Source organism: Adiantum capillus-veneris, chromosome 1 (genome assembly GCF_014529385.1).
Source record: "Adiantum capillus-veneris isolate H3 chromosome 1, ASM1452938v2, whole genome shotgun sequence".
In the NCBI taxonomy this organism is placed as follows: domain Eukaryota; kingdom Viridiplantae; phylum Streptophyta; class Polypodiopsida; order Polypodiales; family Pteridaceae; genus Adiantum; species Adiantum capillus-veneris.
In genome coordinates this window covers 118584452-118608305 of record NC_140931.1, presented here as the reverse complement: position 1 = coordinate 118608305, position 23854 = coordinate 118584452, and the positions used below count along the sequence as shown (strand labels likewise).

The 23854-nt window shown below is 42.9% G+C and overlaps 2 pseudogenes; both read right to left on the bottom strand.

Moving 5' to 3' along the window:
• Nucleotides 1-5939: 5939 nt before the first annotated feature.
• On the bottom strand, nt 5940-6672 carry LOC147465420 (uncharacterized; annotated as a pseudogene).
• Nucleotides 6673-22552: 15880 nt separating this feature from the next.
• On the bottom strand, nt 22553-23120 carry LOC147465419 (uncharacterized; annotated as a pseudogene).
• Nucleotides 23121-23854: the final 734 nt, after the last annotated feature.

Sequence of the window (23854 nt, the reverse complement as noted above, 5' to 3'; positions counted from 1 at the left end):
CTGTGTGCCAAGCCCAATGCCAATACCTACTCCACATGTAGTCTCTGGAGCACCTTTACCCACAGTGCATGCTCACTTAGGTGACCTGGCAACATTTGCTCAAGCTATCGGTTAATCCATTGCTGAGAATATGTGTAACATGCCTGATAGAGAACCTATAAGTAAGGCAGTACAAATAGCCAAGCTCACACAAAAATTTAGTGGAGACGAGGATGTGAGAAAGCATATTGAAGTATTCGAACAAATATGTGATTCTCTAGGAGAACACAATGACCTGCATAAGGGTAATGCTTTAAGCCTAACCTTAAGTGGGAAGGCTAGAGATTGGTATAGAACCTTAAGGGTAGAAAAGAAAACGATCTACTCTACTCTTAGGAGATTGTTCTTGAAAGAGCACATACGAGAGGGAGTACTTTGGGGTGTAGCCTCTCAAGTCCAGAAAGCCCAAAGAGAAGAAGGTGAATCTGTGAGAGACTTCATTAGTCACTTAAAGAAATTTGAATTCTCGATGTAATCCAAACGACCGATTCAACAATAACCAATTGTCGATAGATTCATTAGGGGACTATGACATGAAAGTATCTATAATGGCCTAGTCGTTAGAGGTATCACTACTTGGGAAGCAGTCACCACGAATGCAATCCAATTAGAAGATGATTTGATGATTGCAGGAGAAAGAGTGTCTGCCGAGCCAAAGTCTAGTAGCTCGCAAGCATCAGGGCATGAGCCAATGAAGATAAAGCCAATTGTGAAAGAGCAAACCATATCTGAGATGACTTTGGCAGATCTCACCAAGGCTATCCAAGAAATCCTTAGGGGTAATCGTGCTTCACAAAATACGCATATGTATCCAAGAAGGGAGCAACAATGGTGCTCAATTTGCTTGGGCCCACATACTACGAGTGAATGTCCTACTTTCAGAGTGAAGTTTAACGGGACTTGTAACGTGTGTGGTAGGTATGGCCATCAAGCTAAGGATTATATGATGCTTAAACGCATAATGGAAAATAGACCACATGTAGCCTAGACAGACTCACCTAGAGTTCCTACATTGATGCCTACCCCACCTGTTGAGCAACAGTTGTCATTACAGCACTTGGTTGTTTTTTGAGTGTCGCTCGTAGCAAGCGAGAACCTACTCAACACATAAAGATGTCAACTAGGGACGTCACTGACCCGATTAGGGCATGGAGGCGCGCCAAGAGGATGTCAAACTCTTGTCGAATACCTATGGAATGGTCATCTAAGATCTCTAAGTCCTGTGTGTGCGGGAATACCCAAATCTGCCAAGAACCTCCTACGTTACGAAACTAAGCTAAACCTTGGGCTAATGACCTCGGTTTGACACGAAACTCACCGTAGGCAATTTCCTACATGTCCCCAAGCTACCTAGAACCTCAAACCTGAATTCTGCACCCTGGAAGAAAACACGCTTACTGTCTGACAACAAAATGGAAGTTGTCAGAAACGGTCCCAGATGGTCTCTACAGCTGCGTCTAAGGGAGAGCTACCCTACTCTATGGTTGGTTTCACTGAAATCTACCCTAAACTCCCTAAAACTCACCTGTAAGTCCGTAGGTCGATGCTCGTGAACTAGCGTCTCGTGGCAAATGGTTGGCGTTGAATCGAAGAGCTCGATGAGCTGAACGCGCCTGTGGTCTCAGTTCTGCAATGCGACTCGTGCAGCACAAGATAGCAATCAAAGAAGATGCAGACACAAAAATAGATAAGCTACCCGCGCAGAGAGTTTTTCTAACTCATAAAATCCATCCCTCCAAAACCCTTCATTTTGACCTTTATACTTAGGTCTTGTGGGAGGAGGGTTTCCCATAGATACATGGCTCAATAATCAATTGTGTGCTTGAGTTGGGAATCAGTACAACTTGGAAGCCCATGGCCCCAGAAGATAAACCCTTTACATTTGAATAGCAAAAATATTACGAGCTCGACTTCATAGCAAAAAATTAATACAAAAAGACAGGGATTTGACTTGATGTAGTGGTGGCCGCTATCCACCGTTGCTGAGCTGCAACACTCCCCCCCTCCTTAACCAAGTCATCCTCGACATGGGGTTGTTGTGGAGTGTGTTAAGCGCTTGGCGTTTCATCTGTCCAATTGAGTGGACATCTTTCTAATCTGCGCCCTGCCATAAGCTTAAGGGCCGCTTTGAACTGGGCCTTCTTCTCCTTTTCAATGGCTGATCGTGGGATATTCTGGATCCCATGCTTCAACTCGATCGCTGTATAACTTACATATCTTGCTCTAAGGTTTGCGACTTCGATGTTGAAGATCTTTGAATTATAGGAGAAGAAGCCGGTGTAGAAAGCCTCTTCGAATGTTTGGAGGTAGTAGCTGGGCAAAAACATTAGACGAGAAAAAAATCCATGCAAAATGACTTCATCTGGTTGGCTAGATAGATCATAGTATAGGCCTCTTGTACCCTCCAAAAAACCCAACCAGGGAGTGTCGGTTAACTCCGTCTGGTGGTATACCTGTATACAGGTTAGTAGCATCCGACATATTTTCCTTAGTATGCCTGTAGATAGGTCTAGGAGACCTCTGTACATTTCCTCAGCTTCAGTCAATGATCTGATCATATATTCTTCTGTAAGGTAGTCACCTGGCTTAGGAGCTGGCAGTAATGGATAGTTCATCCAAGTGGGATGCTCCTTCTGAAGGTGCTCAAACTCTTGCCATGTGTATACTCGCGGACACGGGCAGACTGTAGGATCTTATTTAATGTATCTAGGTGCGTGGACTTGATGGATAAGAAATTCTGGATGCTTCTTAAGCCATCTCTGTCGCCATGTAGGTTCAAGACTTTTCTCTGGCACCTGCTGCTCCTCTGCTGTCCTTTTAAGCTCAGCTAATATACTCTGCTTGAAATCAAGAGATTCAAACTTCATCAAGTGGAAAGGGAAGTATGCGCACATACCAAGATTCATTTATCTGCTGGGGAGTCAGGTGAGCGACATTTGCAGAGTGTTGTATACGCTGCTCCCAACGTAGGCTCTTCCAATGATACCTCTCATGGAGGGTCTCCATGCGCTCTCTTAACTGCAGCTCTTTGTCTGCTGCTTCAGCTGTAGTAGGCTCTAGCTCTGTAGCAGGTGCAGATATTGGTTTCTCTGGAGGCATCTCTTGCTATACAGTCCCTTCTGTCTCTAGTGGCCTGGCTTCTTTTCTTCTTGCATTTTCCCTGTAAGCAGACCACCAACTTGAAAGTTGTCAGTGTCTAGTCAAAGTGCTGGATAGGAGCTTCAACTGAATCTTTGATGATCATCAAATGCAAGTAACACTCAAAATATATGTATAAAGCATGCTTGCAAGCCCAAAACACTAAAACTGACAATTTAGCAACACCAGACAGTGAGCGTGTTTACTGTCTCCAGTAGGTGTTTTTGGCACTTTGAGGTGACAACGAGTGCATAGGCATGTAATACAATGCATGTGGAGTGTACTCCCCAATTTTGGTGTAATATGGAGCAATATACCATGATATATGGCAAACCCTAGATGGTAGGTGAGCTGTATAAATAGGTAACTTAGTGAAATTTTGATGCATAGTGCTTGTGGTTTCACAAACGTTGTGCAATGAGGCTAGATACAGCTTTTGATGGGGTGCAAGTGAACTTCTGGGCATTGAGACAGTAAGAGCGCTTATGTCTCCAGAGTGATATGGAGCTGGTTTTTTGATCTGTAATGCCAGGGTTAGCTGGAAGGCATCATTTGATGATTTTTGATGTGATGAGTTTGATAGTGTGATGCTCCTTGGCAACAGTAGGTCCACCCAGAGTTGGCTAGCTGGTGACTGAAATGGCTAAGTGATGGTTTTTTGCATTTTTACTTGTAGGAGCGATAGCCAATGTAATCATGGTGATGTATAGGAGCTTTCTGGAAACTTTGGTAGTATCCTACATGGGAGACAGTAAGCGCTTACCGGTCTCTTGAGCATTTTTTGAACTTTTTGAGAATGTAGCTTTAGGGTGGCTCATAGAGGCTCTAAGAAGCAATTGTGGAGCTTGACTCTCAACTTGAATTGGGTATCATGGTTTCTTCGTCACCAAATTGATGTTGGCAGACTGATGAGCTTGGATTTTGGTCTAAGGATGGGGCTTTTGTGATTTTGTGGATTGATGTATATTGATGTATTTTGAGGTGCATATGCGCTCAAAGTTGAGAATTGGCCAAAAATCCTTAGAGACAGTAAGAGCGCTTACTGTCTGGGGGATCACAGGAGTGACATGCAATTGAGTTTTGTGTTGGGACATTGTAGCTAGGCCCTATACACCCTTTTGGTGTGGTCACTTGTCATTTTTGACATCCACATTGGGTGTGGTGTCTTCCCAGACTCCCAAAGCCATCTGCTGACTCTGTGTTGGTCTTGGCCTTCCGGGTTAGCATATGCCTATGTGGCATTGTTATTAGACCTATCTCTGAGGTCTCTGTGAAGTCTTATAGCCTTTGGTGGTCTCTAGAGTCTGCTGTGTTTTCTATGGGATTGTGCCTTCCCAGCCTTGTGTGTGCTTGTTACGTGCTTGTAAATGAGTCAAGCAAGCATTAAATGACTTGAAAAGTATTCGTACTTACCCCTCATGGTAGCCATGACTGCAATGTGGAAGCAGGTGGCAATATGCTCTCTCAAGCTCTCTTTCACAAGGACAAGTAGCAAATGAGCTTAGAAATGAGGGCTTGGGGTATACATACCTTGAGCTTAGGATGTGCAAGTGCAACCACCCCCATGGTTAGTCCCAACTCACATGTTAGATGACCTACGGATCGAAAATTTTGCGATTTGGACACCGTATGGCCAAATTCCATCACTTTTGCACTTTGAGCCTTTCCGCATTAAAAATATGGTTTCCGTCATTTTTCGCAACCTGACCTGTTGACATTGGAAATCCATTCTGAAAATTCCTGCGGGTTTCCTAATATTAGGAAACATTTCTTGTATCTCTGTTTTATTTTTGGCGGCTTATTACTATTTATTAGAAAATAAAAAGAGAAACATAGCAAAGAAATAGCAAATCACTCCAAAAATTATCCGAAAAATCATAGGATGTCCCGATATCTTGTATTTATTTAAGATAGCTAAAAACTAAATTTTGTACATATTTACACACACCTAGGGGTATATATGTGGCAGTTTCCCCTTTTTTACCACTATTCAGGGCAGAAAATGCAAACTTGGTCAAGAAAATTCGCAATAAAACACAAAATAAGTCGGAAAACATTTGAATACACTGCCCTATCATCATTTTGGGTCCGCATTTGGAATGCCTCCCCCCCGCCTATCTGGAGTCCTCCCGGACGACATTGTGTCATACTAGTGATGTTGTGCATGGGTAAAACATTGGTGCCTATGCAAGGCCGTGTAATTAGCCCTATGCATGCATACTCGGTCAATGCATGGAAAAATTAATGCTGTGCAAGATGAGGGTCTTAAGCAGATTGCTTAAGGGCATGTGCTGGCGAGGTTTCCAAGTGGTAGAATGCTTTCAAGAGACTAAGTTTCTCGGACATGGTCAGAACTGGTGGTGGTTTGACCAATGTTGACGTGTTGAGTACCTGTTGATGTTTTTTAGGTTGCCATTGCAACCTGGATGTAGCCGGTTTTGGGTTTGGAATCTTTCGTTTGGGTTGCCATTTATACGAAACGGCAGTTTTGGTGGGCTATTTAGGAACCCAAACTTGTTTGTAGTGAATAGGACTTTTGGGTTTGATTTGCCTGGGCGGTGGGTGGGCTCGGGTGTACTGTTTGGATTGTCGAGTAGTTGTGATTTCCGTGTGGTTGCCTTTTGGCAGCGGGGGTTGAGCAACTGTTGGCTTTGGTTGCTTGGGCCGCCAGACCTGCTTGGTTTTCTGTATAGGAGTAATGACATTAGCAGGTTTGATTGGAGTCCACCTATATTTGTTGGATGTTGTCGATGTGTTGGGCACTAGTGGTGGCTTCGCTTTCTAGACAAGTTGTTGGCTAGGCTTTGGCGGTGGAGATTGTGGATTTGATTGTTTTGGCCGCCAAACTTGCTTGTATGTTGGGCGAGGTAACTGTGGAATTCCGGATTTATGTTGAGGCCTTTTTTTTGTGTGAGGAAGTGCAGGTTGTGACACTGGTTCTTCAATGCTGACCTGACATGCAGCATCAACAGTTTCCTTTGGCTGTGATGGTTGTACAGTTGCTGAAACAGGCGCAAGTGGTGGAGGAAGGAATTTCTGATTGTTTTCTCGTAGTTGCTGATGAGGGACCTCCTCCTCGCTTGCAAACAACACTTTGCTGACCTTTCCCTCTGCTTGAAAGTACATTTGGTTACCTGACCAGTGCAAATAAGCGTTGTATCTCCTTTGCCAGGTTGTACCAAATATGATGGGGGAATAATCATCTTGAACATCGCACACATGAAATTGATGAGTGCACAGCAGGCCATTGATATACAAGGGTATCTCCGCCCAGCCTTTGGTTATGATAATTGCATTATTGAAGGCTTCACATCAGCGAAATTTCGGCACTAACTGAACACCTGTCAGCTGATTAAAGAAATTGTATGTGACGTAGTTGTAATGAGCTCCTGAATCCACTAAGGCATAGGTTGGAACTTTATCCAGGGTCACTTCAATCGGAATGCAAGGATCAACATCTTCATCATCCAGATCAAAAGGAGTAATCTGATACATCCGAGTCCACTTTTGCTTGTTGAATCCATGTTGTTGCTGCTTTCGTTTGAGTTGTCGAAGCCGTGCTTCTTCTTGAGCTTCTTCTTTGATAAATTTGGTTGTAGCTTTTCGACAACCAGCTGCATGCACCCTCTCAAGCATTTCTGGAGTTAGCGGGAGATGATATTTCTTTAACCTGCATCCACTAATCCAATTAGGCATCTCCTCTCCCTCTAATGTGGCAAGTTTGATGGCCCCGCTAGATGATATATCTGTAATCAAATAGGGTCCCATGCCTCGCTTCTTCAAATTTCTTGGTTTTTTTGTTTTGAGTTTGTAGACAAACACATAATCACCTTTCTTGAAATTCTTTCGTTATCAGGTCTTGTTCATGGACTCCTTCATTCCTGCGCTTTTGCGCGTAGATGCCTATGATAGCTTTCATTCTTGTTTCATCAAGTTTCTCTAGGTCATCTAGGCGTTGTATGAGCTCATGACCTGTCCATTCGAGTGCTTATGCCACTCTTAAAGTAGGAATTAGGAATTCCATTGGCAATATTGCATTAAGACCATACACCATATTGTATGGTGTTGTATTTAGGACAGTCTTATAGGCCACTCTATATGCCCAAATTGCAGTGTGCAATTTCTGGTCCCAATCAGTCCTATTGTTATTCACTATTTTTGTGAGCACTGTGCATAAGACTTTGTTTGTGCTCTCCGCTAAGCCATTGGCTTGCGGGTAATATGGAGCTGACTTCTTATGTATGACAAGGAACTCGTCAAGCAAGTATTCAATCACTTCATTGACAAAGTGTGTTCCTCGATCACTGACTATTTCTATGGGTAGCCCATATCTAGTGAAAATTTCTTCATATAGAAACTGAGCGGTGGTGCTTGCATCATTTTTAGTTCTGGCTTTTGCTTCGACCCATTTCGTTAAGTAATCTGTAGCCACAATGATGTATTCACCGTGACTCCTATAGGCCCGTGTGATCGGACCCACGAAATCAATTTCCCATTTGGCAAATGCTCTAGTCCCTAGCATAGGTCTAAGAGGCATATGGTCCTTTTGCATAGGAACTTTTGCACGTTGGCAGTCGTCACATTGCTTGACATACATCGCCGCATCTTGAAGGAGTGTCGGCCACCATATCCCTGCAAACATAATCAATTGCGCATTGCGTTCTTCTAAGAAATGGCCACCAGCCTGCCCTGCATGTGCTTCCTATAGGATTGTCAGGTATTCTCTTTCCGATGCACATAGCCTTAACTGATTGTCTTTGTTTCGTTTATACAATTGATTGCCAATCAGTTGATACATTTCTGCTTCCTTTATTATCGCTCGTTCCCTTGTCTTGCTCATTTTCTCGAGAAATGGAGTCCCCTTAAGATAATCGACTATATACTGACTCCATTTAGGTGCTATGGTCACTTGGTATAAGGTGGCATGATCCACCAGTCGTTTGGCTCTGCATCGTGCACATTCTTGAATGTACTTGTGCACATCCTTCTTCATCGGCGGCCAATACACTCCAAGTCGATTCAACTTCCTAGAAGTCTGGTGGAATCCGTGATGTATTCCAATGACCTCTGTGTGAGCTTCAGCTAGATATAGTGGAATCTCATTTGGCTCAACGCATAATTGGAATATACCGTCAGCATTTTGACAATACAATCTTCCACTAATCAGCTTGAAGTTCTTGCTTTCAAAGACCACATCTGGTGACATCAGTCGTTCAGGCCCTACTGAAACTTGTCCGATAGACAGGATTTGGATGATTTTGTGACTCCATCAAGGAATCATTTCTATATTGAAAAGGTAAGCGTCAGGCAGATCATCATCAATCCCCATTGGTGGCTCTCCGCTTAAGATTCGAGACAGATGATCAGCTCGTTGGTGGGTTGTACCTTTTTTAACTACTACAGTGAAGTCAAACTCTAGCAATATGATGAACCATCTGACGATTCTTCCCATATTGCATGGTTTGTTCACCAAGTAGAGTAGTGCTTCATGATCTACAAAGAAGGTGACATGATTGGCTAGAAGATAGTGTCTGAACTTCTTTACAGCGTATATCATTCCCAAACCTTCTCTTTCAGTAGTGGTATAATTCTTCTCAACACTATTCAGTTGTCTACTAGCGTAAGATATTGGGAAATCCATATTACCATCACCATGTTGAGCTAAGATACACCCAATCGCTATAGCTGAAGCATCTATGTGAACATGGAATTCTTTCGTCCAATCTGGAGCCTTGAGGATAGGAGCCGTGATCGGTGCTTCCTTCAGCTTTCTAAAGGATTCCTCACATTCTTTAGTCCATTTGAATTCAGTGATAAGGGCATACAAAGGTCGTGCAATCACAGCATACATGTAGATAAATATGCGATAGTATCCACAATGGCCCATAAAAGCTTGCACGCCTTTGGCATTTGTAGGTCTGGGTAATTCCATTATGACTTTAATCTTTTCAAGATCTGTGGATATCCCATTTGCTGACACTATGTGCCCTAATATCTTCCCTTGTCTAACCATGAATACGCATTTTTCAGGATTCAGGCAGATTCTATATGTTCTACACTTCTCAAAGACTTTCTTAAGGTGAACTACATGTTCATCTCTCGCAAGGGAATGAACACACAGGTCATCCATATAGATTTCCAAGAAATTTCGAAGATACTCCTTGAATGCGTGACTCATCAGTCTCTGGAAGGTTGCTGGTGCATTGGTGAGCCCAAATGGCATCACTCTATACGCATATATGCCCCATTCTGTAGCAAAAGCGGTTTTGTGTTGATCTTCTGGCTTGATCCCCAGTTGATTGTAACCAGAGAATCCATCCAGAAAGCTATACGCTCTTTTCCCTGCTACTCTCTCTAACATGTGTTCGGTTATGGGAAGAGGATAGTTATCCCTAATTGTAGCAGCGTTCACTTTCTTAAGATTGACACATACTCGTAACTTGCCATTCTTTTTGGGGACAACCACAATAGGTGACACCCATTCCGTATGTTCAATCTCATAGATGAATTCTGCTTCCATAAGTTTGTCTATCTCTTCCTTTATCTTTCTAGCAAAGGTTTCGTTGTACGTATATGGACGTTGTCTGCTAGGTTTTGCATCGGCTTTTAGGGGAATGGTGTGCTGACAGATAACAGGATCCACGCCCTTCAAGTCCTTGTAAGACCAAGCAAAAACATCCCTATACTCCTTAAGGGCATCGATTAATGTTAACTCTTCCTCTGGAGTAAGATCTGTGGCAATGTAGGCAGGTTTAGGCTTTTCTCCAGGGTTTTCCAAATCAATTCTCTTAGCTTCTTCAGGACCATCATATGATGTCCCGACTTGTTTCTTCTCTCGAACAAGCTGTTCCAAACATATACGCCTATCTTGAATAGTATATCGCTTGTAGTGGGAAGGAACACTGATTCCATCCTGCACTGAACTGCTTCCTTATGTGCTATTTGATAGCTCTGTGGTCCATTCTTCGTAGGTGTGCAAGCTTTTCTTGGCTAAATTCTCTCGTCGTCGTTCACGTCGCGCTTTTTTAGCGGAAATATTGCTTTTAGCCTCAGGTTCTTTTTTAGGTGGCTGATTCTTCATTCTTCGTTTTGTTTCTCTGAAATACATCCCCGTTACCCCATCTTTAATGTAGTCTTTAGCCTTGACTAGCATTAAGAATTGTAATTCGCTTTCTAACTCCGGCATCGGGTTGGTTTTCTTGTATCTTCTCTGGATCTTCCTCTTGTAGCGCTGCAATTTATAGTGGGGTGGTCTAGGTATCATCAAAGGAATCCTCATTTCATCCTCAGACTCACTATGCTTCCCACTCGAGTGTTCATCATCTGCATCTTTTATGAAGAGGCACTCTCGTTGGATCCCTTGGTTTTTTGACTCAGTGTCGTCTATCGTCTCTTGAGCTGAAGAGCAAGGAGTTAAGTCCCTGATAGAGATTTCGTCCTGAATTTTCAAGCATTGGACTTTCTTCTCTATCTCATCGACTTCATTGACCATTGTGGTCTCCTCATTGCCTTTGTCTATCGTGTGAAGTGCTTTTAGCATGAGTAGGGGGACTAAGTCCAAACCTTCACTGTCACAAAACTTTGTGGGAGTGGTCTCGTTAGTGCTTACATCAAGTGTAGCTAAGATCTGCATCCATTCCAAAGGCTCAAAGGCTTCTTTTGGAAATGGCTCTGCAATATATGCATCATCCACTACACTTCTTTCCAGTTTGCACTCATTTCTATCCAAGCTTCCATTGTCTGAAGCTCCGCACATCCATAGTTGAGGTTTTTCGACCAGAAATGCTTGAATTTAGGAATTAGCTGCTGTGGCTGAGTCAAAATCCTCCACAGGTGTTCGCTGTACATCACGATAAGAGTAATCTTTGAGGTTTATCCTTGTGATGTTGTCCATGTGGCGAAGATATAGGTAGTTGTAGCCCTAGTCTTGTATCATCATGAGCTGGCGCATGAAGGGTCTTCCAAGAATAACTTCATAGTTATTCCTGTCACCGAAATCAACTACTGCGAACGTATGCTCATATTCTATACCACATGACGTTACGATGATTTTTTCCAATATTCCCAAGGGTCTTTCGACATAACCATCAGCTAATTGTAGCTTCATTCTGGTCTTTCGGAGTGCTGGTTTTCCACATTTCTCCCAAAGATCTTTTGTAACTATGGCTACACCTGCTCCACTATCCCAAATTACCATGGTTTTGACGTCATTGAACTCCAATGGTAGCATCGTGTTGCCTTCCTCACCTTCACAGTAATCTCCAACTTTGTTTACTGGTACAGGTTTGACACTAGCTTTTGTCTTTTGATCGTCACCCAACTCTGCTTCAAGCATCTCTTGTGAATCCTTTAGACCCTATTTCTCTAAGCATGTGCTCACTTCTTTCCACATATGTGGTCGTATCTTGAGCAGCTCTCCCAACGTTAAAGTGCATCTGACTTGCGTGGACAGCAACTCATGAAGGGCGTTAGAGTCTAAGGTTGGCTTGAACGACTTTCTTTGAGACGGAAGGATCATAATGTGAGACTTGGCTTCATATTCGCCTTGATAAGCAGGGAGTTCCTTAAGATTTTCATCTATGCTCTCTGTCGATTTTTCTGACCCTATGTCTCCATACATCGACCCAGCATCTAGATCGGGCATCTGGCGTTCTACATCAACTTCCTCTAGAGGAGCTGACTCGAGTGTCATGCTTCCATCTTTGGCGTTTTTGATTAGCTCCCACAATCTATGAGGCCAATCATCTCTGACTTCAGGTGCCATGGGTGGTTCGTTATAGATGGATTTTTATGTGCTATTTTCTGCCACTCTATGGTCCAACTCTTGTCTTTTGCTCTCTTCTTCAGCCCGCGATTCTTCAATCTTTACTTGTGGATCAGATTTCTCTTCTAGTTCCTTGAAGCTAGCTTTTGGAACATTCACCTCCTCAGGTATATCAGATTTTAGGTCAAATGGAGGTTTTTGACTTATCCTTTCCTCAACTGGCATCCCAGGAGGATTTTCTAATAATGCCTGAGCTATTTGGATCAATTGTTTGCACATTTCGAACCTCTGTTTCTCCAGCTCCGCATTTGGATAAGTCAGCCATTGATTTGCCTGAGTTTGATACGTTTCTATCCTGGATTCATAGGCTTTTATTATAGCATCTAAGGGTTCACACACCTTCTCAACCAGGACTGATCCACCTGAACTTAGGCTACTGCTCTCCTTATCTTTCTTTTCCTGGCTGTTCGTGTTGTCTATCTTGTTTGGTTCTGCTTCCCCAGAATTAGATGCTACTCCAGAAAGATGTTGTTGCAATTGCTCTTGAGCTTTTGCAAGCTCAGCAGATACAATCTTGTATTTATGATGATTTCTAGCTCTCTCCTTAGAGCGGATTTTACGACTTTCTACCCTTCGACTAGGAGCTTGACTAGCTCTCTCTTGGCCTTCATCTTTTTTCTTACCTTCTTTCCCCTTAGCTTGAGCTCATGTAATTGCCTTGACAGGTACAGTCGCTTCAGTCTCCGATCCACTCGAAGAAGGTATCACTCCAATCTTACTTATGGTCGCTTTTCCTTTATTGTCGGTTTCATTTGGACAGTCGGTATACAAGTGGGTAATTCCGCATTGATTACACTGAGGTGTGATACTTTGTTCCCCCACTGGACAACTGTTCATCAAATGATCTCCACCACACCGGTAACATGGTCCCAATGGTCTTGGTGGTTGTTGAGGAGGTTGCGGGGTGAAATTTTGCCTTGGAGGATAAGATCTTGGCTTCATTTCTCCCTGCTGATTAGCTATGAATATCAAAGTTCCTTGACCCATAGTCACTCCCTCGTTAGACATCATGGAAGTGTCTGGTTGTGGAATGTAACTGGTGGTAGGATTCGACATCCATGGATCATACATCTCCCCCCCTCCTGTACTGAGTTCTAGAGTTTGACCACATCCATAGTTCTCGTCCGTGTGGTAGGGCGGTGTAGGCACTAAGGCTCTTTCCTCTATTGGCTGATTTGTATTCACGTACCTGACTGCTGCCTGGGCTTCCCCTGGCAATGGTGTTGATGTCCAAGGACAGGTTTCGCTCTTTCTGAAGGAGTACGAGCGGAAGTGCGACGCGAGAGAGAGTACGAGAAGAAGAGCACGACGATATGGTGAACTCGCTCTACTGTAATGTGTAGAGCATAGTGAGTTCTTATTAGGTTTTTACAAAAGAATATGTGTACATACCTGGCGGCCCGCCCACTTACCTGGGCGACCACATTGGGCTTTATACCCCAACAACCGCCCACTTAAAGTCCAATGTGGTACTTTAAGTGTGAGAGAAGCTACTATACAAGCTAATATACAAGAGATGTAGAGAAGTGATGTACTACCCTACACCTAAGTGCTTGCAAAAATGCGCAAAGCTCTCTGAGGGAAGTCCTTTTGTAAGTAGATCAGTAGGATTTTCTGTGGTGTGAACTTTGACAAGCTGAAGTTGCTTATCCTCGAGCATTTTCCTGATGAAATGATACTTCACATCCACATGCTTTGTCTTTGAGTGATAAACTGGATTGCGAGCCAATTGTATAGCACTTTGACTATCACAATATAACACAGGCATCTCTTCTTTGATTCCCAAATCTGTTACTAGTCGATTAAGCCAAATTGATTCTTTGCATGCCTCTGATGCTGCAACATATTCAACCTCTGTAGTAGACTGAGTAACACAATCTTGTCATCTAGAACGCCATGATACTGCTCCACCAACCAATGTGAAGACATACCCTGACGTAGACCTTCGATTGTCTAAGTCACCTGCATAATCTGAGTCTGTAAAACCCTTTACACTTAGCTCCTGAATCCCACAGCATATACGCATACTCTTTGTAGCTTTCAGGTATCTCAATATTCCTTTCACTGCCTCCCAATGTTTCTTGCCTGGGTTTGACATGTATCGACTTACTACTCCCATTGCAAATGCAATGTTTGGGCGAGAAGCAATCATTGCATACATCAAACTACCCACTGCAGATGCATATGGAATCTTATCCATTTCAGCCTGTTCTTCCTCAGACACAGGACAATCTTGTTTGATAAGTTTCACATATGGTGGCAATGGAACACTCAGTGCCTTTCCCTTCTCCATATTGAAACGTTGCAAAACCTTGTCAATATACTCTGTTTGAGATAACCAAATCAACTTCTTTGATCTGTCTCTCTCAATGCGCATACCAAGTATATGACTTGCCTCACCCATGTCTTTCATGTCAAACGATTTTGCCATCTTTGACTTCAAAGCTGAAATTTCTTCCAAGTGCTTGCCAGCAATCAACATGTCATCCACATACAAAATAAGGATCATCCAACTACTGATAGCCGTTTTTCGGCTCTTTGTAATTGCCACAGTGAGTTACCTCACCCTACCAAAATCACCCAAACACTATGGCTATCCCTACCATTTCACTGTACATAGGCGTGCGTGAGTCACGGGACTTTTCCCATATCTTCTTAAAAAACCCTCAATTAGCTAGTCATTGGGCTAGTTGAGCCAAAAAAATAAAAAATAAAAATAAATAAAAAATATAAGTATATTATGGCCCATGCGTATGTAAATATTTCTTTGTATATAGGGCCTAAATAAACGATTTTTTCATAATTATTTTGGTATTTATTTAAATATTTCTACCTAGGTGTGTGTTATTTATGCTCTGTACATTGCCTCACCATTACCACAATTTTTCTTACCATTTTTCATACTCTTTATTCCATATAGAAATATTTTCATGTAAGCTTCTCTTATATTTGGTGTAACTCCACCCCAACAAAAATCCAAAAAAACTAGTTTTATTTATGTGTATATTTTTTCACTATTTTGATTTTTCCCTTCCTACATCTATTTTGTTTTTTTCTAAAAAATTAGAACACCAAAAATATTTATCTTTTTATGGTAGCCTCATAATGAGAGAGATTTCTTTTGACCCCTTTATATTTTTTCCACTTATATTATTTATATTTGACATGTACATATTTTTTAGACCCCTCAATATTTGATTTTCTTAGTTGTACTATTCACTTATATCCGAATCTCAACAATATCTTCAATTATAGACCTACCAAATAAGGTCAAGGGTAGGTGGCATGCATACATGCACTATGGAGGGCTCACTCTTGGAGGTATTCAAAAGAATCATCCAAAGAAGGACCCCACAAGGACCTTGCAGTGGAAAAAAACGGTCGGTTTTGCTGAATTTTTAAAGTTCACTTGCTCTCCGAATTTGAAAAGGTGATACAACAAAAGTTGTAGCTCGTGGGCTGAACTTTTGCCTCAAATTTTTTCATATTTTTTTGAGCTACGAGCTGTGAGCTATGATTTTTTTAGTGGACCCCAGTTTTTCCATGCTATGCAGCCACACTCTCTCTTCCACTTTATCATTTTCCTCTTTCACACACACTTCTCCACTCATCATTCCCATCTCTCTCACCACTCCTCTCTGCACACTACTCACCTTCTCCTCAACCTTGAAGAATAAGAGAAACCATGGTGAACTCATACCTCCCACACACAATTCCATTCCAAAATTGACCACCTAGTCTCATTTTTCCTCCTCCAATTTACCCATATCTATCAAAAAAACCACAAAATTCAGCCTCTTCTCTTAAAAGACAGCATCATGGTGGTTGATTACTCAGCTTCAATTATCTTATCTCTCAAGGAAGGTCAAGAGTGGAGAAAAAATGTACCGTCAAAGCTAGTGGACCGTCAACAGGCGTCAAAATCGGCCCTACTCAAGACACTTGGAGCATCAACCTTGTAAGAAAGCCACCTTTTCTTACCTCTTAAGAGTTTTTTTCTTCCTTATTTGTATCCTACATGGATACTCCCATTGTAAATATCCAATTCCATTTGTAAATTAATACTAACTCTACTAACACTAACCCACTATGAAAAGTCCTATCACCTCCATTTCTCTCCTCTCTCTTTCCTCACCAACTTCTTGATAATTCCAAGCAAAAGAAATTAGATAAATTGCTGAAAATCTAACCCAACCATGGTTAGAGGAGTAACCCTAGCCTTCAAAATTGCTATAAAAGGAGGGTATAGCTAGCACAAAGGGGAGCCATAAGCAAGAGCACTATGCTATAGCTTGAGAAGCCAAGCTCAACCTCTCTAGAAGGAGCTCTTGAGTGGAAGCTCATTGTCTTATGCATGTGCATGTGTTGTAATAGGGGATTAGCAAGGGAACTCTATGCCATTGTAAGAGAGAGAGTGATCATTCAATTGAGAGTAGGAAATCTATCATTTCTCCTACTAGTGTAAGCCCAACATTTGCTGAATCAAGGAGGGTGGATTTGGACTAAGCTTGGATATTTTGTCTCCCTTCCAACGTGAAGTAATGGACAACAATGATGCGTAAGTGTCTTGGTGTTTTTTGTTAAGTTCTTGATAGCTTGTTCTCTGGTGTTGTCATCAACCTAGCCATAAATCCCACATACTGTAAGAGGGCGACAGGGTGGAGAGGACTCCCCTGGCTTTAAGACAGTGATTGGGGTGGCTTTTCTTGTGATGTGTTGTGGTGAAATTTACGCAAGCTATGTTGAACAAATACTAATTTCACTTTGATTTGTCATGACAGATTTGTAAGAAGGTATTAATGCAACAAGCACCCCCTCCCCCTTTCTCTCTCTTTCTTAAATATATAGTTGTGTTTGCTTGATCATTGTCGATACGTTTCAAAGCAGCCCGAGCACTATCTCTCTCTCTCTCTCTCTCTCTCTCTCTCTCTCTCTCTCTCTCTCTCTCTCTCTCTCTCTCTCGTGTTTTAGTGTGTGAGAGTGTTCCATTGGTGTTAGGGTTAGTGTAAATTCCTTGCTGGTTTGTGGGTTGCTCTAACGATTCTCCTCTTTTGCGTCCTAGTTCGCTCTTAAACTAGGTGGTGCCCCTTGTGTAGTTGGGATTTGGCTGTGGGTTTGTTGTTTTGGTTTGTGTTTTGTTGTGCCCCAGCCCCATTGAGCAGCACGGGAGCCTTGAAGGATGTCTAGAGGTTGCTCTTCTTGTTGCCCGCCCCGGACCGCCTCACTACCATCCTTAGCCTTCTTTGTATATAGACAGTGATCAAACTCACTACATTTGTAGACTTGAGAAAGCATAAACTTGTGGAATTTATGGTACCATGCCCTCGGTGATTGTTTTAAGCCATAAAGACTCTTTAACAACTAGTATACCCAATCTTCCTTGCCTTTCTCAACAAACCCTTCTGGCTGCTGCATGTAAATTTCCACATCTAAATCACCATGCAAGAACGCTGTCTTGACATCCATTTGGTGCAACACCAAATCTAATATGGCAACCAATGCAAGAAAGCATCTCAATGTAGTCATCTTGACCACCGGAGAGAAGACTTCATCAAAGTCAATGCCTTGTTCTTGCTTAAAGCCCTTGGCAACAAGCCTTGCTTTGTACTTTGGCTGACTATCATGAGTGGTGATCTTATACCTGTAAACCCATTTACAGGGTAGAGCCTTTTTGCCCCGTGGTAATTTAACTAGCTTCCATGTCTGGTTTTTATGCAGAGCTGTCTTCTCTTACTGCATGGCCAATTGCCAATTCCCGGAGTCCTTCATTTGCACTACTTCCTTGTAACATGAAGGCTCATTGCAATCAGTCAACATGACATAGTTCATAGATGAAACAAACCTATGAGGAGGTCGCGTGACACGTCCAGATCTACGCACAATAGGTGGCTCAGGCTCGGCCACAACCTGTGGTTCCACTCTATCCTGTCCTTGCTCCTCTTGAGCCCTGACATTTTGTCTTGCACGTGCAGGTCCATCTTCTTGGAAGACAACTCTTCTAATCTCCTCAACCCTCTCTGGTTTAGAATGATATTTGGATTCATTAAAGTGAACATCATTGCGGCGGACAACCTTTCTGGATTCGGGATCCCAAAGTCTATACCCCATCTCACCAAAATTACCATAGCCTAGAAAGATGCACTTTCTACTCTTTGGCTCAAGTTTGTTCCTAAATACCTTTGGAACGTGAGTATATGCCTCACAGCCAAAGACTCTGAGATGCTTGTATGAGGGCATTTTGCCTGACCATACCATCTATGGCACTGAATCCTTCTACAAAACCTTGCGAGGAGATCTATTTACAAGATGAACATCTGTTGATACAGCTTCAGCCCAAAACCCATTTGGCAGTTGTGCATTTGACAACATACTTCTGACCTTCTGTTGTATGGTCCTATTCATCCTCTCAGCAACACCATTTTGAGGAGGATTTTAAGGAGCAGTAAGTTCACGTTTTATTCCTTTTGACTCACAAAAGTCCTGAAAGGCCTTTGAAACATACTCTCCACCATTGTCAGTTCGTAAGCATTTATGCTTCTTGCCACTCTGATTCTCCACAAGTGTCACAAACATTTTGAAAACACTAAACGCTTCATCCTTGTGCTTGAGAAAGTAAACCCATACTTTCCTCGAGTAATCATCTATAAATGTCATAAAGTAAGAAGCTCCCCCTAGAGATAGGTTAGGCATAGGTCCACACAAATCACTATGAACAAGTGCCAACTGTTTATCTCTTCTACTGCTTCTATGCTTATGTGGCTGCTGTGTTTGCTTACCATACAGACAATGTTCACAGAATTCAAAATCATTAAATGAAAAGCCAGGCAAATAACCAGAACGAGACAAGATTTCCATTCCCTTCTTTGACATATGTCCTAACCGGCTATGCCACAAAGAAACGTTCGGCTGCTCGGTTACATTGATTACATTTTTAGAGACATTTGATACATAAATCATGTAAAGTCCTCCAGACTTTACTCCATGTGCTACTGTCATAGAACCCTTGGATATCTTCCACATGTTCTGTCCAAAAGTGGTGACGTAGCCAGCATCATCAAGTAAACCTGTGCTGATCAAGCTCTTTGTAAGTGCGGGAACATGTCTCACATTCTTCAGCGTGAAAGAAGAGCCATTCTGAAACTTCAATTGAACATCTCTAACACCTAAGATCTCACATGTCTACCCATTGCCTAGCCGAACATGATCTTTAGTGGTCACATAAGAGGTAAACCACTCCTTGTTTAGAGACACATGAAGTGATGCCCCTGAGTCTATAATCCAGTCACTCAGTGCATTTCCATCAGATGCTGTAAGAAGAGCTGAGTCCATTGTATTCTTCAAGAAGTAGATGTCTCCTGACACTAGACTGTCATCCTCTGCAACAGTGTTTGTCACATTTATTTCTTGAATCTTCACTGAGGACTTGTTCTTCTCACCATGGTCTTCAGCTTTCTCTTTGCCTTTTTCTGCTTTCCATTCTCTGCAGTCTCTTTTCATGTGACCCTTCTTGCCACAATGGTAGCATTCTATGTCACTCTTGCCTTTAGCACTGCGGGACTTGCTACGAGACTGATTCCTCTTTCCACCTTTGTACTTTTCTTTGGTCCTTCCCCTGACAAATAAGGTTGTTCCTTTGCCTTTGTCCATTGTCTTTCTATTGGTTTCTTCAGTAAGCAGACTTCCTTCTACACCTGCTATGTTCAAACCATCTAGAGGTGCAGAATTACTCAAAGTTGTGCGAAAAGTGTCCCAACTTTCTGGCAATGTGGTCAACAGGAACATAGCTCTAACAGGTTCATCAAATTTGACACCTTGAGCTGACAACTGACTATAGATTGTGTTGAATTCATTCAGATGATTGGACATAGGTGTCCCTTCTTTCATCTTCAAGTCAACAAGCTTCTTAAGCCAGTATACCTATGAAGCTGCACTCTGCTTCTCATAAAGATCACTCAGCTTTATCCATACTTGATAAGCCGACATCTCGTCTGCTACATTGAAGTAAACGCTTTCTGCCAAAGTCAGCATAATGGTAGAAAGTGCCAATTCATCCATTTCGCTCCATTCATCTTCGTCCATATCTTCTGGTTTTATCCCCTTGAGCTTTATAGGTTTTATCTACTTCTTTTGTACCAACACGTGCCAAATCTGCTTCTTCCACAATGGGAAATTGGTTCCATCCAGCTTCTTGATATTGTAAAGAGCAGTGTCCTGTGATCCAGCCATAGCTACGCTTCACAGTGGTTTACTTTCCTGGGAAAAATTCGGCAGAGTTTCCCCTGTAAACTGACCTCTGAACCAATATCAACCTGTCAAATGAACCAAGAAAGCTTCAGATTCTGCATAAATTTTGGCAGAGTCTCCTTTGTAAAATGGCTCTGGTGTACTCAAAAACAGCTCAAAAAACACTGTCTCTCTGACACTGTAAGCTGCGGGTAAACCTGTCCTGCACCTGTACTGTCTCTCATTGTCCTGTCACTGTCCTGTAAGCATAGACTGCGACAATGCCTCAACGGCATTAAAGCAAAGATGCAATCCCAACTGTCTAACTCACAGTCAATACATCCTAGCTGCCTATCTAAGGGTGCTCGAGGGATCGCTCCAAGACCTGTATCACCGAAAGGATCTCAACATTCGAGAATCACCCAGCTCAATAAAACCTCACCCGACCTTCAACAAAGGCTGCAGTAAATCTGACAGTACATAGACTTCCCACAAAGTCATACATCCACAAATTTCCCACTGTATGTTGTAACCGCTGCGGGGGTTGTTTGCTGCGTGACTCACAGCCAGCAAACCCTCAACAGACATACATCATCTCTGACAATACATCCCATGTGGAAGTACCTGCAATGTCAGGATGAAATCTGGAATATCAAGCAGCAAACACAAGCTACCTGATGAACTAGTTGATGTCGCCTACAGTCTGTGTGTAGATGCGCCCGTGTCGTATGTGACACGCCTCCAAGAACTGTAAGCCGTCCTTCAATGTGTAGACAGCCACAAATCAACACTCTAGGAGTGTCGATATCCTCAGCACCTGCAGTCGTAGGCCGAAAAACCCCAAATTTGCAGAGTTGGATCTGCACCCGCTGAGACCACGTAGTCAAAAATGGCCTGCGCAGACCTTTGTCGAAGCCGAACGGTGGCCGAGATGACCTCAGAATGAAATTTGGGGCCGTGTCTTTGCCTGTCGAATTTCACTCCAATCTGAGCTGGTGGCTCTAGCCTCCTGCAGAGCTGCCCCGAGCCTCGATCTGAGCTCTGATACCAGTTGAAGGAGTACGAGCGGAAGTGCGACGCGAGAGAGAGTGCGAGAAGAAGAGCACGACGATATGGTGAACTCGCTCTACTGTAATGTGTAGAGCATAGTGAGTTCTTATTAGGTTTTTACAAAAGAATATGTGTACATACCTGGCGGCCCGCCCACTTACCTGGGCGACCACATTGGGCTTTATACCCCAACACTTTCCAGCCCTGGCTGAACATCCGAATGTCTTCTGGCATATCTAGGTGGTGGTGGTGGTGCCCTATTCATCTGATATGGAGGAATGGCTTGCCCTTGTTGTGGCTGGTACACAGGGTTTGGCTGGTACTGCCTTTCTCTCACATATCCCCTTTGGTGGTAGCATTCTTCCGTCGAATGATTTGTCCACTTTTGTTCTATTTCACACCACTTTTGCTGCCGCAGTCTAGGTTGGTCATGTGGCTGAGGTTGCATCACATGACACTGGTTTGTGGGATGACTCCCTCCACAGATGCTACATAAGCGTAATTGTGGCTGTCTCACATGTTGAGGTGCCAACGCAGCATTGTTGAAACGTTCAAGGAGTTTGTCTATAAGGGCATCGGTTTCTCCAGCGGTTCGCACAGGGGTTGTTGGTCCCGTGTTCACAACACTGGTAGTCACCCTCGAGTCGCTTGACCTGGTATCAGAATCCTTTCGGGATTCTCCATATATATTGCAATTGTCGACCAGGTATACCGCTTCTCTGATAACCTCGTCTAAAGTTTGGCATCATTGAATATGCAAATCCTTCTTGAGATTCTCGTCTAGTAACCCTTCTATGAAGAGCAACGCTAGCCTTTCTTGTTGAGGGATCTCCCTGGGAGGTCATCTCTCCACATATTGCTTCAATCTCAAGGTGGCTTCCTTTACTTTGTCTTTCTCTTGTTGTTTGAAAGAGTATATTTGTGAGACTGTGTCATGCTTTATCCCACGTTTGGTGAATTCTTGGACAAAGTCAAATAAGAGATCCTCTATGTCAGAGAATGAGCTCTTACTTAATGGCTAGAACCAAGTCATAGCAGTACCATCTAAGGTCAATCCAAAGCCCTCATATTGCGTATGGAAGTCATGTACTTGCTCTGCTCTCAGCACTTGTCTAAAGGAAGAAGCATGGGCATATGGATCCCCAGATCCTGTATATTTAGACGGCACGCATTTGGCGACTTGATGCGGCCTTAGGGGTCTGAATCCTACACTTGGTGTCCCAAGTACTTGTATAGTGTCCCCTGTATGTGCAGTAGTGGTTCTCTGTTGTGGCCTAGCTACATTTTGCATCGTTTGAGTAGCTCTACCTGAGTTTCTGTTTGTCTCATTTTGTCGATGAATTCCTCTGGAGAGTTCTTCATCGTGTGGTGGATTCCTTGTTCCCGCTTGGAACGAATATCCACTCATGTTTGGCACTTGTTGAGTGTGGAATTCTGGTTTTTGAATAGGTTCGAAGAAACTAGTCTGACCAAGATTCTGCATAGGTTGCCTCTCTACTGGGATTGGTCTTAGGATGTCATCGTCCATTAAGTTTCTTACTGGGATTGTAGGCGGTGCACTTGCTGCGGGATTTGCTACTTCAGGGTACACAATGGGTAACCCTAAGTATGTATACCTACTCATCTTTGCAGCAGAGGTCGGCGTGTACTCCTGACCAAACTTGTCTACGATTAAGAATTTTCTTTCATTCAAGAGGTAGACATACAAAGTCTTATCCGGAGTAGCCTCTTTCTCGTTTACATCCTCATTGACATTGTACGCAGTGGTTTCTTCAGGAGAGGCTTTGTAAATTCCCCATCGAGGATTGTTGGACATAAGCCTTCTAGTGGTGAAAGATCTGAACATGGCTCTATTGTTGTTTTCCTCTAGAGGCGGTTTCTCCTCGACCTCATCATCAGCTTTCATCTTGGACGCATTTCTTCCCCATTTTTCTGCGACATCAGGGCTTTTGACTATCATGTAGTAAGCACCCTGTTCATCCATATAACCTCCTTTGCCATCATAAGTGGCCAAGACCCTATACTGTAATTCGACTGGATTATCTCCAATCTGAACACAGCTATGGTTCATAGAATCCTTGAAGATTCTGGCATCTTGTCCATTGTTATAGGCATACAGCAAGATTGTTGGAGGTCTCTCATGGTCTTTGGAGGATTCTCCCATAAAGTTAACTCCCTCTTTGAAGTTCACTGATGGTTGTCCCCCTGCCATGGTCTGATAGTATAGATCTTCCGATGATGTGTCAGAGATGTAATCCTCTGGGATTGGGCCTAAGGATACCTGGGTGGTCTGATTGACACTCTCTTCCGTAGAAACTTGACTCACCTGGTCCCTAAGTGGTCTATGTCCTGAGGGTACTACAGCTCCTGACCTCAAAAACATGAAACGTGCTTAACCTTGGATACACTAACCTGGAAAGTTACCTTACTTCCAGTTGGCTGTGCTCTCAGGCTCCTAGTACACCCTGCAAGCAGTTTACACACTTTTACTATCTATTTGAAGTATTTCTCAGTATAGAAACTATATATATACATGCATTCAATGTTTAGATTAGGTGGCAAGCCCAATATCACAATTTG